Source organism: Stigmatopora argus, chromosome 20, assembly GCF_051989625.1.
Source record: "Stigmatopora argus isolate UIUO_Sarg chromosome 20, RoL_Sarg_1.0, whole genome shotgun sequence".
Lineage (NCBI taxonomy): Eukaryota > Metazoa > Chordata > Actinopteri > Syngnathiformes > Syngnathidae > Stigmatopora > Stigmatopora argus.
In genome coordinates, this window is record NC_135406.1 from 2,523,006 (window position 1) to 2,533,535 (window position 10,530).

At 41.6% G+C, this 10,530-nt stretch overlaps 3 long non-coding RNA genes across 3 annotated transcripts; all 3 read right to left on the bottom strand.

The window, feature by feature from the left end:
* Positions 1-2,198: 2,198 nt before the first annotated feature.
* On the bottom strand, positions 2,199-4,203 carry LOC144066027 (uncharacterized). Its single transcript, XR_013297379.1, has 4 exons — positions 3,497-4,203; positions 3,280-3,431; positions 2,334-2,401; positions 2,199-2,236 (listed from the first exon to the last, which is right to left on the bottom strand). It is a non-coding gene; the product is annotated as an uncharacterized LOC144066027 (long non-coding RNA).
* Positions 4,204-4,257: 54 nt separating this feature from the next.
* On the bottom strand, positions 4,258-6,870 carry LOC144065776 (uncharacterized). Its single transcript, XR_013297289.1, has 3 exons — positions 6,294-6,870; positions 5,310-6,187; positions 4,258-5,187 (listed from the first exon to the last, which is right to left on the bottom strand). It is a non-coding gene; the product is annotated as an uncharacterized LOC144065776 (long non-coding RNA).
* A 1,790-nt stretch (positions 6,871-8,660) lies between these two features.
* On the bottom strand, positions 8,661-9,760 carry LOC144065969 (uncharacterized). Its single transcript, XR_013297366.1, has 3 exons — positions 9,511-9,760; positions 9,305-9,403; positions 8,661-8,917 (listed from the first exon to the last, which is right to left on the bottom strand). It is a non-coding gene; the product is annotated as an uncharacterized LOC144065969 (long non-coding RNA).
* Between the last annotated feature and the right edge of the window lie 770 nt (positions 9,761-10,530).

Genomic DNA, 10,530 nt, shown 5'->3' on the forward strand with positions numbered 1-10,530 from the left:
TTTATTCTATGTACACTATCTTTTCTACTCTACCTATTTTACGCTTCCTACCCTCCCTCCTACTCTCCTCCCTCCTACTCTCCTCCCTCCTACTCTCCTCCTACTCTCCTCCCCCTCCCTCCTCCTACTCTCCTCCTACTCTCCTCCCCTACTCTCCTCCCTCCTACTCTCCTCCCCCTACTCTCCTCCCCCTACTCTCCTCCCTACTCTCCTCCCCCCTCCCTCCTCCTACTCTCCTCCCTCCTCCTACTCTCCTCCCCCTACTCTCCTCCCCCCTACTCTCCTCCCCCCTACTCTCCTCCCCCCTACTCTCCTCCCCCTACTCTCCCCCTACTCTCCTCCCCCTACTCTCCTCCTACTCTCCTCCCCCCTACTCTCCTCCCCCTACTCTCCTCCCCCTACTCTCCTCCCCCTACTCTCCTCCCCCTACTCTCCTCCCCTACTCTCCTCCCCCCCTCCCTCCTCCTACTCTCCTCCCCCCTCCCTCCTCCTACTCTCCTCCCTCCTCCTACTCTCCTCCCCCTACTCTCCTCCCCCCTCCCTCCTCCTACTCTCCTCCCCCCTCCCTCCTCCTACTCTCCTCCCTCCTCCTACTCTCCTCCCTCCTACTTTCCCCCCTCCCTCCTACTCTCCCCCCTCTACCTCCCCCCTCTACCTCCTCCCTCTACCTCCTCCCTCTACCTCCTCCCTCTACCCTACCTCCTACCCCCTACTCTACCTCCTACCCCCTGTTAGTGGATTTGACCCCACTTGTCAGTTTCTGACCACACCTACTCTCTGAAGTTGAGAGCTGTTAGTGGATTTGACCCCACTCGTCAGTTTCTGACCACACCTACTCTCTGAAGTTGAGAGCTGTTAGTGGATTTGACCCCACTTGTCAGTTTCTGACCACACCTACTCTCTTAAGTTGAGAGCTGTTAGTGGATTTGACCCCACTTGTCAGTTTCTGACCACACCTACTCTCTGAAGTTGAGAGCTGTTAGTGGATTTGACCCCACTTGTCAGTTTCTGACCACACCTACTCTCTGAAGTTGAGAGCTGTTAGTGGATTTGACCCCACTTGTCAGTTTCTGACCACACCTACTCTCTTAAGTTGAGAGCTGTTAGTGGATTTGACCCCACTTGTCAGTTTCTGACCACACCTACTCTCTTAAGTTGAGAGCTGTTAGTGGATTTGACCCCACTTATGTCATTTACTCTCTTATTTTGAGAGCTGTGAGTGGATTCGAACCCACTCCTGATTTGAACTTCACCATCTCAAGTTCTGAGCAATGTCTTTGCCACTGGACCACAGTGACTTCTGAAATGAAGCGTTTGGAAGTTATATTTATCCTTTTCATTACCTCGGTAAAGAATTTGAGAATTGCAAAGAGTGGAATTGAACTCACTCCTGATTTGAACTTGAGTCCACCTGAAGTTCGGACCCATTGTCTTTGCCACTGGACCACAGTGACTTCTGAAATGAAGTGTTTGGAAGTTATATTTATCCTTTTCATTACCTCGGTAAACAATTTGAGAATTGCAAAGAGTGGAATTGAACTCACTCCTGATTTGAACCTGTTCCCACCTCAAGTTCTGACCCATTGTCTTTGCCACTGGACCACAGTGACTTCTGAAATGAAGTGATTGGAAGTTATATTTATCCTTTTCATTACCTCGGTAAACAATTTGAGAATTGCAAAGAGTGGAATTGAACTCACTCCTGATTTGAACTTGAGTCCACCTGAAGTTCTGACCCATTGTCTTTGCCACTGGACCACAGTGCCTTCTGAAATGAAGTGATTGGAAGTTATATTTATCCTTTTCATTACCCCGGTAAACAATTTGAGAATTGCAAAGAGTGGAATTGAACTCACTCCTGACTTGAACCTGTTCCCACCTCAAGTTCTGACCCATTGTCTTTGCCAATGGGCCACAGTGACTTCTGAAATGAAGTAATTGGAAGTTATATTTATGCTTTTCAGTACCTCAATAAACAGTTTGAGAATTGGAAAGAGTGGAAGTGAACTCACTCTTGATTTGAACCTGTTCCCACCTCAAGTTCTGACCCAATGTGTTTGCCACTGGACCACAGCAACAACTGAAAGAAAATGATTGGAAGTTATATTTATCCTTTTCAGTACCTCAATAAACAGTTTGAGTATTGGAAAGAGTGGAAGTGAACTCACTCTTGATTTGAACCTGTTCCCACCTCAAGCTCTGACCCCATGTCTTTGCCACTGGACCACAGCAACAACTGAAAGAAAATGATTAGAAGTTATATTTCTCCTCTTCATTACCTCAATACCATCGGGAAACAATTTGAGAATTGCAAGGAGTAGATTTGTACTCACTTCTGATTAGAAATTGTGTCCACCTCAGATCCTGACCCAATGTCTTTGCAACTGGATCACAGTGATTTCTAGAATGATATGATTGGAAGTTATATTTATCCGTTTCTTTACCTCAATAAACATTATGAGAATTGCAATCCCCAATGGTGTGACATCATGGAGCAAACCAACATTTGACTTTAAGATTTTGCCAACACTGGTTGTGAGCACTGATGCTGCCACTCGACCATGGAAATAATTTATGTTTGACTAATGTGTAACATTCAAAATGTACTTTACACTATTTTGTTTTATGGATTTTACTATTCTGCAATTTGATAAAAAAAATCTAGTTTTAGCACAGTTAAAAAAAAAAGTTCTGGAATCACAATGAAGTTGAACATTTCCATTAAGTTGAGCATTTTCATTAAGTTGAGCATTTGGTTTACCATTACCTCTTACTTTAGCATTTGGTTCATTATTTTCATTTTATTTAACATTTCCATTCCTCTGCATTTAATTTACCATTTCCATTTATCGCTATTTAGTTAACCATTACAATTCAGTTTAGCATTTATTTTACCATTTCAATTATTTTTACATTTAATATACCATTCCTATTTAGTTTAGCAATTCCATTTCATTTGGCATTTGATTTTCCATTACAAATACATTTTGCATTATGTTCATCATTTCAATTATGTTTACCATTACATATAGCATTTTGTTTACCATTTTAATTATGTTTAGCATTTTATTTACCATTACCATTTAGTTTGGCATTATCATTAGCTTCAGGATTAAATTTATCATTTCCATTAAGTTCACCATTACCATTAGGTTTACCATTTCTATTTAATTTAGCATTAAATTTGGCATTACCATGACGTTGACCTTTCCATTCATTTTACCACTTCCATTAACAGTTACACTAAAACCGCTATTAGTAATTCTAACCACCACCAACCTTAGCCACTACAGACAGACAGCACCCCACGTTTTATTCCGGCGAATGTGAATAGCCACCTAGTCGACATGGCTCAGACATGGAACACCTCTGACGGAGAACTCAATTGTTGGACATCTGTGCCAAAGTTCCATCATTAATCTTCACCCCATCTGTTGCAATGAATGGCAGTGGGTGATTTGGTTACTTTTAAGGCATACTACAGCTACTATAGTACCATTACACTTGTTACATTCTCTGAAATTCAACTTCATCTGTGAACCCACAGCTGTCCAAGATTCTCCTTCAAGTCCACACACACCTCCATGTTTCTGAAACAGTGAGGCAGGGGAGTTAAACAGAACCACTGACAAACATAGCATCGGCTACAAACTGATGCGTAGTCAAAGTATTTCCCAGGAACTCTTCTCATCGTGCCATCAAAACTTTCACAATTCTTGTCCTGGGGAAAAAGAAAAATAGTAGTCTGCATTTAACCATTTAACCATTCTTATTCAAAATGTCTTTATTATTTTTTCACAGTCATGTACAAGTTTATTTTGTAACACCATGTAAATATTTCAATCATGCATTGCCATTGGCCATAAAACACAAGGGTAAGAAAACAAATGAATGATTCTCAACAGAGGTATCCAACAATAGTGCAAGCCATCAACATTGCTCCACATCCGACCCGTGTCCACCGGGAGGTTGCTAGCCAAAAATCAGAATGGATGGAGATCAGATCCGGAACACCCGCCGTGGCAAGCCCAATTGTCAAACAGCTCTATCCGAGATTATTCATTCGTCTGTTACTGTCAATGGCAACAGACGATTTTGAAGACTTAAAAGGCATGCTACAACTATAATGCAAGCATTTCACTTAACTTGATAACTTCTTCAGCATGGCCTCGTCAAAATCTTGCGTCAGGGACAAGTGAGGAAGCAAGATGTTTGCATGCACATTCAGAAACACAGACAAATGCAGGGGAGTTAAAGGAATATGCAGTCAAACATGGCATCAGATACAAACCACTGCGTGCTAAACTATTTCCCCAGGAACTCTTCTCATCGTGCCATCACAACATTCACAATCCTTGTCCTGGGAAAAAAGAAATATCTAGCCTTCATTTAGCATATTAAAAATTTCTTTATTTTTTGCAGACATGTACTAGTACATTTCATAACACCATGAAAATATTTCAATCATTCTTTGCCATTGGCCATAAAAGACAAGGGTAAGAAAACAAATGAATGATTCTCAACAGAGTCATCCAACAATAGTTCACGCCATCGCCGACACGCCACATCCGACCGGCGTCCACCGGGAGGTTGCTAGCCAAAATTCAGAATGGACGCAAGTCAGACATGGAACGCCCTCGATGACAATCCCAATTGTTGGACATCCCTATTAACGTTCACTGATTCATCATCTTCACCTTGTCTGTTCCAGTCAATGGCAACAGATGATTTAAATACTTTCACAGCATGTTCAGCTACAAAAAGATCCACGTGTTAATAAAATTGGAGCAATTGTACTTAACTTGATCACATCTCATCTGGGGACCATCAAGGCTGTCCACAAAAATAACTCACTCCTCACAATCTTCTCAAATCTTGTCCTGGAAAAACAGCTAAGATTTAGCCATGAGTCCACTTCATATCATCCATCACCCATTACACAAGGATCATTGATTCTTCTTCTTGTCTGTTCCAATCAATGGATGATTTGAATACATATCTGGGGATCACAGTTCATCCACGAGAAACAGATCGTGACTAAGTGAGGAAGCAAGGCAAACATCGGCATTAAAGAGTTGCAATTGCCACAGACAATCTTCTGGTTTAGGTCAACATTGAGGTTGACTCTTACCCTGTCCACAAATGTCCTCTTCTTGTCACTTTCTCACAACCTTCACAATTCTTGTCCTGGGGGAAATAAATACAAAATAAATATCAACACTTACATTTAGCCATGAGTCCACTCATTCAAATGGACAAGCTAAGTGAGGGAGCAAGATGTTTGCATGCACATTTCGGGCGTCTCTTACCCAATTGGCAAACAGAACTTCCCGTTTTGATGCCATTTCAGCCAACTCATTCGCTTTTTGCTCACAAGCCACCACGGTCCATGAATGTCCTTTGAGTCCACACACCACTCCATTTTTCTGAAACACTGACACAAATGCACTAAACAAAAACTGCATCAAACATGGCGTCGGCTACAAACCACTGCGTGCTAAACTATTTCCCCAGGAACTCTTCTCGTCGCTGTCTCGCAATCGTCAGTTTTTGTCCTGAAAAACAAATTGTCTTTATTTTTCCACCCAGGTCATGTTTAAAGTAGATTTCACAACAATGCCATCAGAGTATTCCAATCTTCCACCGCCATTGACTGTAACAAACGAGGGGAAGAGGACGAATGGACCATTCCGACAGAGGACTCCAACAATTGGGGTCGCCGCGTTCAGCGCTCCACGTCCTAGTCCCGTCGACTCTGAATTTAGGCTAGCAACCTCCCAGTCGACGCGAGTAGGACAGAGACCACCGTTGTCAGCTAACACCATTGTTGTATGTCTGTCAGAGATCGTTCATACGTCTTCATCCCTTCAACTGTTGCCGTCAATGGCAATGGTTGATTGGAATACTTTTAGGGCATGTTACAACTACAATGGAAGCATTTTCCTTAACTTGATAACTTCTTCTCTGGGGCTCATCAAGGTCGTCCATGCTGAACCAGCTTAGTTAGGAATCCACCACTGACCAAGTGTGTCGTTGAACTCCTCCATTTTTCTGAAACACTGACACAGATGCAGGAGAGTTAAACAAAAGTGCCGATAAACATTGCGTCGGCTACAAACCACTGCGTGCTAAACTATTTTCCAGGAACTCTTCTCATCACTGCCTCGCAATCTTCACAATTCTTGTCCTGGAAAAACATTCATTAGGCTACGAGTCCACGCATTCAAATTGTCTTTATTATTTCTAAGTAGATTTCGCAACAATGCCATCAAAGTATTCCAATCGTCCACTACCATTGACTGCAGCAAACGCTGTTCAAGATTCTCCTTCAAGTCCACACACCACTCCATGTTTCTGAAACAATGAGGCAGAAGAGTTAATTAGAAGCACTGAAACATAGCGTCGGCTACAAACTGCTGCATAGTCAAAGTATTTCCCAGGAACTCTTCTCATTGTGCCATCTCAACCTTCACAATTCTTGTCCTGGGGGAAAAAGAAAAATAGTAGCCTGCATAAAATGTTTTATTATTATTTTGCAGTCATGTACAAGTATATTTTGTAACACCATGAAAATATTTCAATCATTCATTGCCCATAAAAGACAAGAGTAAGAAAACAAATGAATGATTCTCAACAGGGACATCCAACAATAGTGCACGCCATCACCGACACGCCACATCCGACCGGCGTCCACCGGGAGGTTGCTAGCCAAAATTCAGAATGGACGCAAGTCAGACATGGAACACCTTCGATGACAATCCCAATTGTTGGACAGCCCTATCAAGGTTCATTGATTCATCATTTTCACCTCGTCTGTTCCAGTCAATGGCAACAAATGATTTAAATACTTTCACAGCATGTTCAGCTACAAAAAAATCTGTGTGTTAATAAAATTGGAGGAATTGTACTTAACTTGACCACATCTCATCTGGGGACCATCAAGGCTGTCCACAAAAAAAACTCACTCCTCAAATCTTGTCCTGGAAAAACAGCCAAGATTTAGCTATGAGTCCACTTGTATTCATATCATCCATTGCCCATTCCACACAAAGGGTCAGAATAATAAATTAACAATTCTCAACAGGGACATCCAACAATAGTGCACGCCGTCGACGAAACTCCACGTCCGACCTGCATCCACCGGGAGGTTGCTAGCCAAAATTCAGAATGGATGCAAGTCAGACATGGAACACTCGATGACGACCTCAATTGTTGGACAACCCTATCAGGAATTATCGATTCATCTTCTTCCCCTCATCCTTTCCAGTCAATGACAACAGATGATTTGAATACTTTCACACTGTGTTCAGCTACTAGATAATCCGTGTTTTAGTAAAAGTAGAACCATTGTACTTAATTTGATGACATCTGATCTGGAGATCAGTTCCTCCACGAAAAACAGATCATGACTAAGGAAGCAAGACAAACATCGGCATTAGAGAGTTGCAATTACCACCAACAATCTTCTGGTTTACGTCAACATTGAGGTTGACTCTTACCCTGTCCACAGATGTCCTCTTGTCACTTTCTCACAACCTTCACAATTCTTGTCCTGGGGGAAAAAAACAAAACAAACTTACATTTAGCCAGTAGTCCACTCATTCAAATGGTCTTTTTTGCAGTCATATGTACATTTCATAACAATATTCCAATCATCCATTGCCATTTATCCATAAAAGACGAAAATGAATGATCTTCGAGGCATCCAACAATAGTGCAAGCCATCAACATTGCTCCACATCCGACTCCTGTCCACCGGGAGGTTGCTAGCCAAAATTCAGAATGGACGGAGATCGGACCCGGAACACCCGCCGTGGCAAGCCCAATTGTCAAACAGCTCTATCAGGGATTATTCATTCATCTGTTACAGTCAATGGCAACAGACGATTTTGAAGACTAAAAGGCATGCTACAACTATAATGCAAGCATTTCACTTAACTTGATAACGTCTTCAGCATGGCCTCGTCAAGGTCTCGCGTCAAGGACAAGCTAAGTGAGGGAGCAAGATGTGTGCATGCACATTAAGGGCAGCTCTTACCCAATTGCCAAACAGAAACTCCCATTTTGATGCCATTTCAGCCAAATCATTCGCTTTTTGCTCACAAGTCACCACCGTCCATGAATGTCCTTTGAGTCCACACGCCACTCCATTTTTCTGAAACACTGACACAAATGCACTAAACAAAAACTGCATCAAACATGGCGTCGGCTACAAACCACTGCATGCTAAACTACTTCCCCAGGAACTCTTCTCGTCGCTGTCTCGCAATCGTCACAGTTTTTGTCCTGAAATACAAATTGTCTTTATTTTTCCCCAAGTCATGTTTAAAGTTGATTTCACAACAATGCCATCAGAGTATTCCAATCTTCCACCGCCATTGACTGCAACAAACGAGGGGAGGAAGACGAATGGACAATTCCAGACAGTGCGCTCCAACAATTGGAGTCGCCGCGTTCAGCGCTCCACATCCAAGCCCCGTCGACCCTGAATTTAGGCTAGCAACCTCCCGGTCGACGCGAGTCGGACATAGACCACAGTTATCGGCTAGCCCAATTGTTATACGTCTGTCAGAGATCGTTCATTCATCTTAATCCCTTCATCTGTTGCCGTCAATGGCAATCGATGATTGGAATACTTTTAGGGCATGTTGCAACTACAATGGAAGCATTTCACTTAACTTGATAACTTCTTCTCTGGGTCTCATCAGGGTCGTCCGTGCTGAACCAGCTTAGTGAGGAAGCCACCACTGTCCAAGTGTGTCGTTGAACTCCTCCATTTTTCTGAAACACTGACACAGATGCAGGAGAGTTAAACAAAAGTGCCGATAAACATTGCGTCGGCTACAAACCACTGTGTGCTTAACTATTTTCCAGGAACTCTTCTCGTCACTGCCTCGCAATCCTCACAATTCTTGTGCTGGAAAAAACATTCCACTCATTCATTTTGCCTTTATTATTCTTATGTAGATTTCGCAACAATGCCATCAAAGTATTCCAATCGTCCACTACCCTTGACTGCAACAAACGAGGGGAAGAAGACGAATGGACCATTCCCGACAGAGGACTCCAACAATTGGGGTCACCGCGTACAGCCCTCCACGTCTTAGTCCCGTCGACTCTGAATTTAGGCTAGCAACCTCCCAGTCGACGCGAGTAGGACATAGACCACCGTTGACGGCTAGCCCAATTGTTGTACGTCTCTGTCAGAGATCAGTCATTCGTCTTCATCCCTTCATCCGTTGCAGTCGATGATTTGAATACTTTTAAGGCATGCTACACCTACAATGGAAACATTTCACTTAACTTGATAACTTCTTCAGCATGGCCTCGTCAAAGTCTTCGTCAGGGACAAGCAAACGAGATGCGGTGGGCAGAAACGCACACCTGCGCCAAACCAATTTGCCTAGAAACACTCAAAAAACAAAATACATAAAGAATAAAATAAACAACGTTTAGAATCCAAGTAGACATTTCGAAAAACATTCAGTAGAAAATGATGGCATTTCTTACCTTCCCAATGACTTTAGTGGACGATATGAAACCACCCAAGCAAAGTCTGAAACACAATTTAAAGGCAGTTCACGTATTTAAAGAAAAACTCCTTACTTGTGGACTTGAGACGCCGAAAAGCAACAAAACAGTTGAAATTGTTGGTGAAACAATGCTCGTGACATTGACAAGCCAAATGAGCACGCCAAACAATTTAAATCTTCGCTCCCTTTTCCGGTTCATATGACGTACCGGCGCAGTTTTATGACGTCACAGCACACGCACCTGTCAGCAAACATTAATGTGCACGGTTTACTCGGACAAAAACATAAACCGATTAAGATAAGATAAAATTCGACCACGCATGGTAAGGCTTTTTACCTTCAAAAAAAAAAAAAAAAAAAGATAAATACGGTGTTTTTCGCCCTTCAAATGAATAATTATTACACGACTAAAAACTATATTGTAAAAATCATTTGTAAAATATACTTTTATTTATGTGTTGAGATGATTTTCAACGATGGCAGTTTTTCATCAGATAGGCTTTATGTAATTAGAGTAGCTGTAGAATAACATGGGTTAAAAAAATTATTCAAAATCAGATATAATTTTATAAGTGCACATATATGCAATTTTCAGGGTTTGTTTTCAAAATGGTACAACTTGTATTATAATGACTAGTGGCGAAATGTGGAAATTATTTGGACCAAAAAAATAAAATGTTATTTTACTTGTATGTGAATATCTTGAAACATTTGAGGATATGTATACCAATAGTTTACTTTGCAATTTGATGACCTGTGGAGAATTGTAAAATTATTTTGGATTAAACATACTTGTTCATTGTATGAGCATATATAGATTAAATATCTGGAAATTGGTTTCAAAATGGTTCAACTTACAATTAGATGACTTGTGGAGAAATGTGAAATATTTTTGGATAAAAAAAGGATCATATATATATAGATGAAACTCTTGGGGATTATCTTCAAACTGTTTTAACTTGCAATTTAATAGCCTTTTGGTATAATAAAATAATTC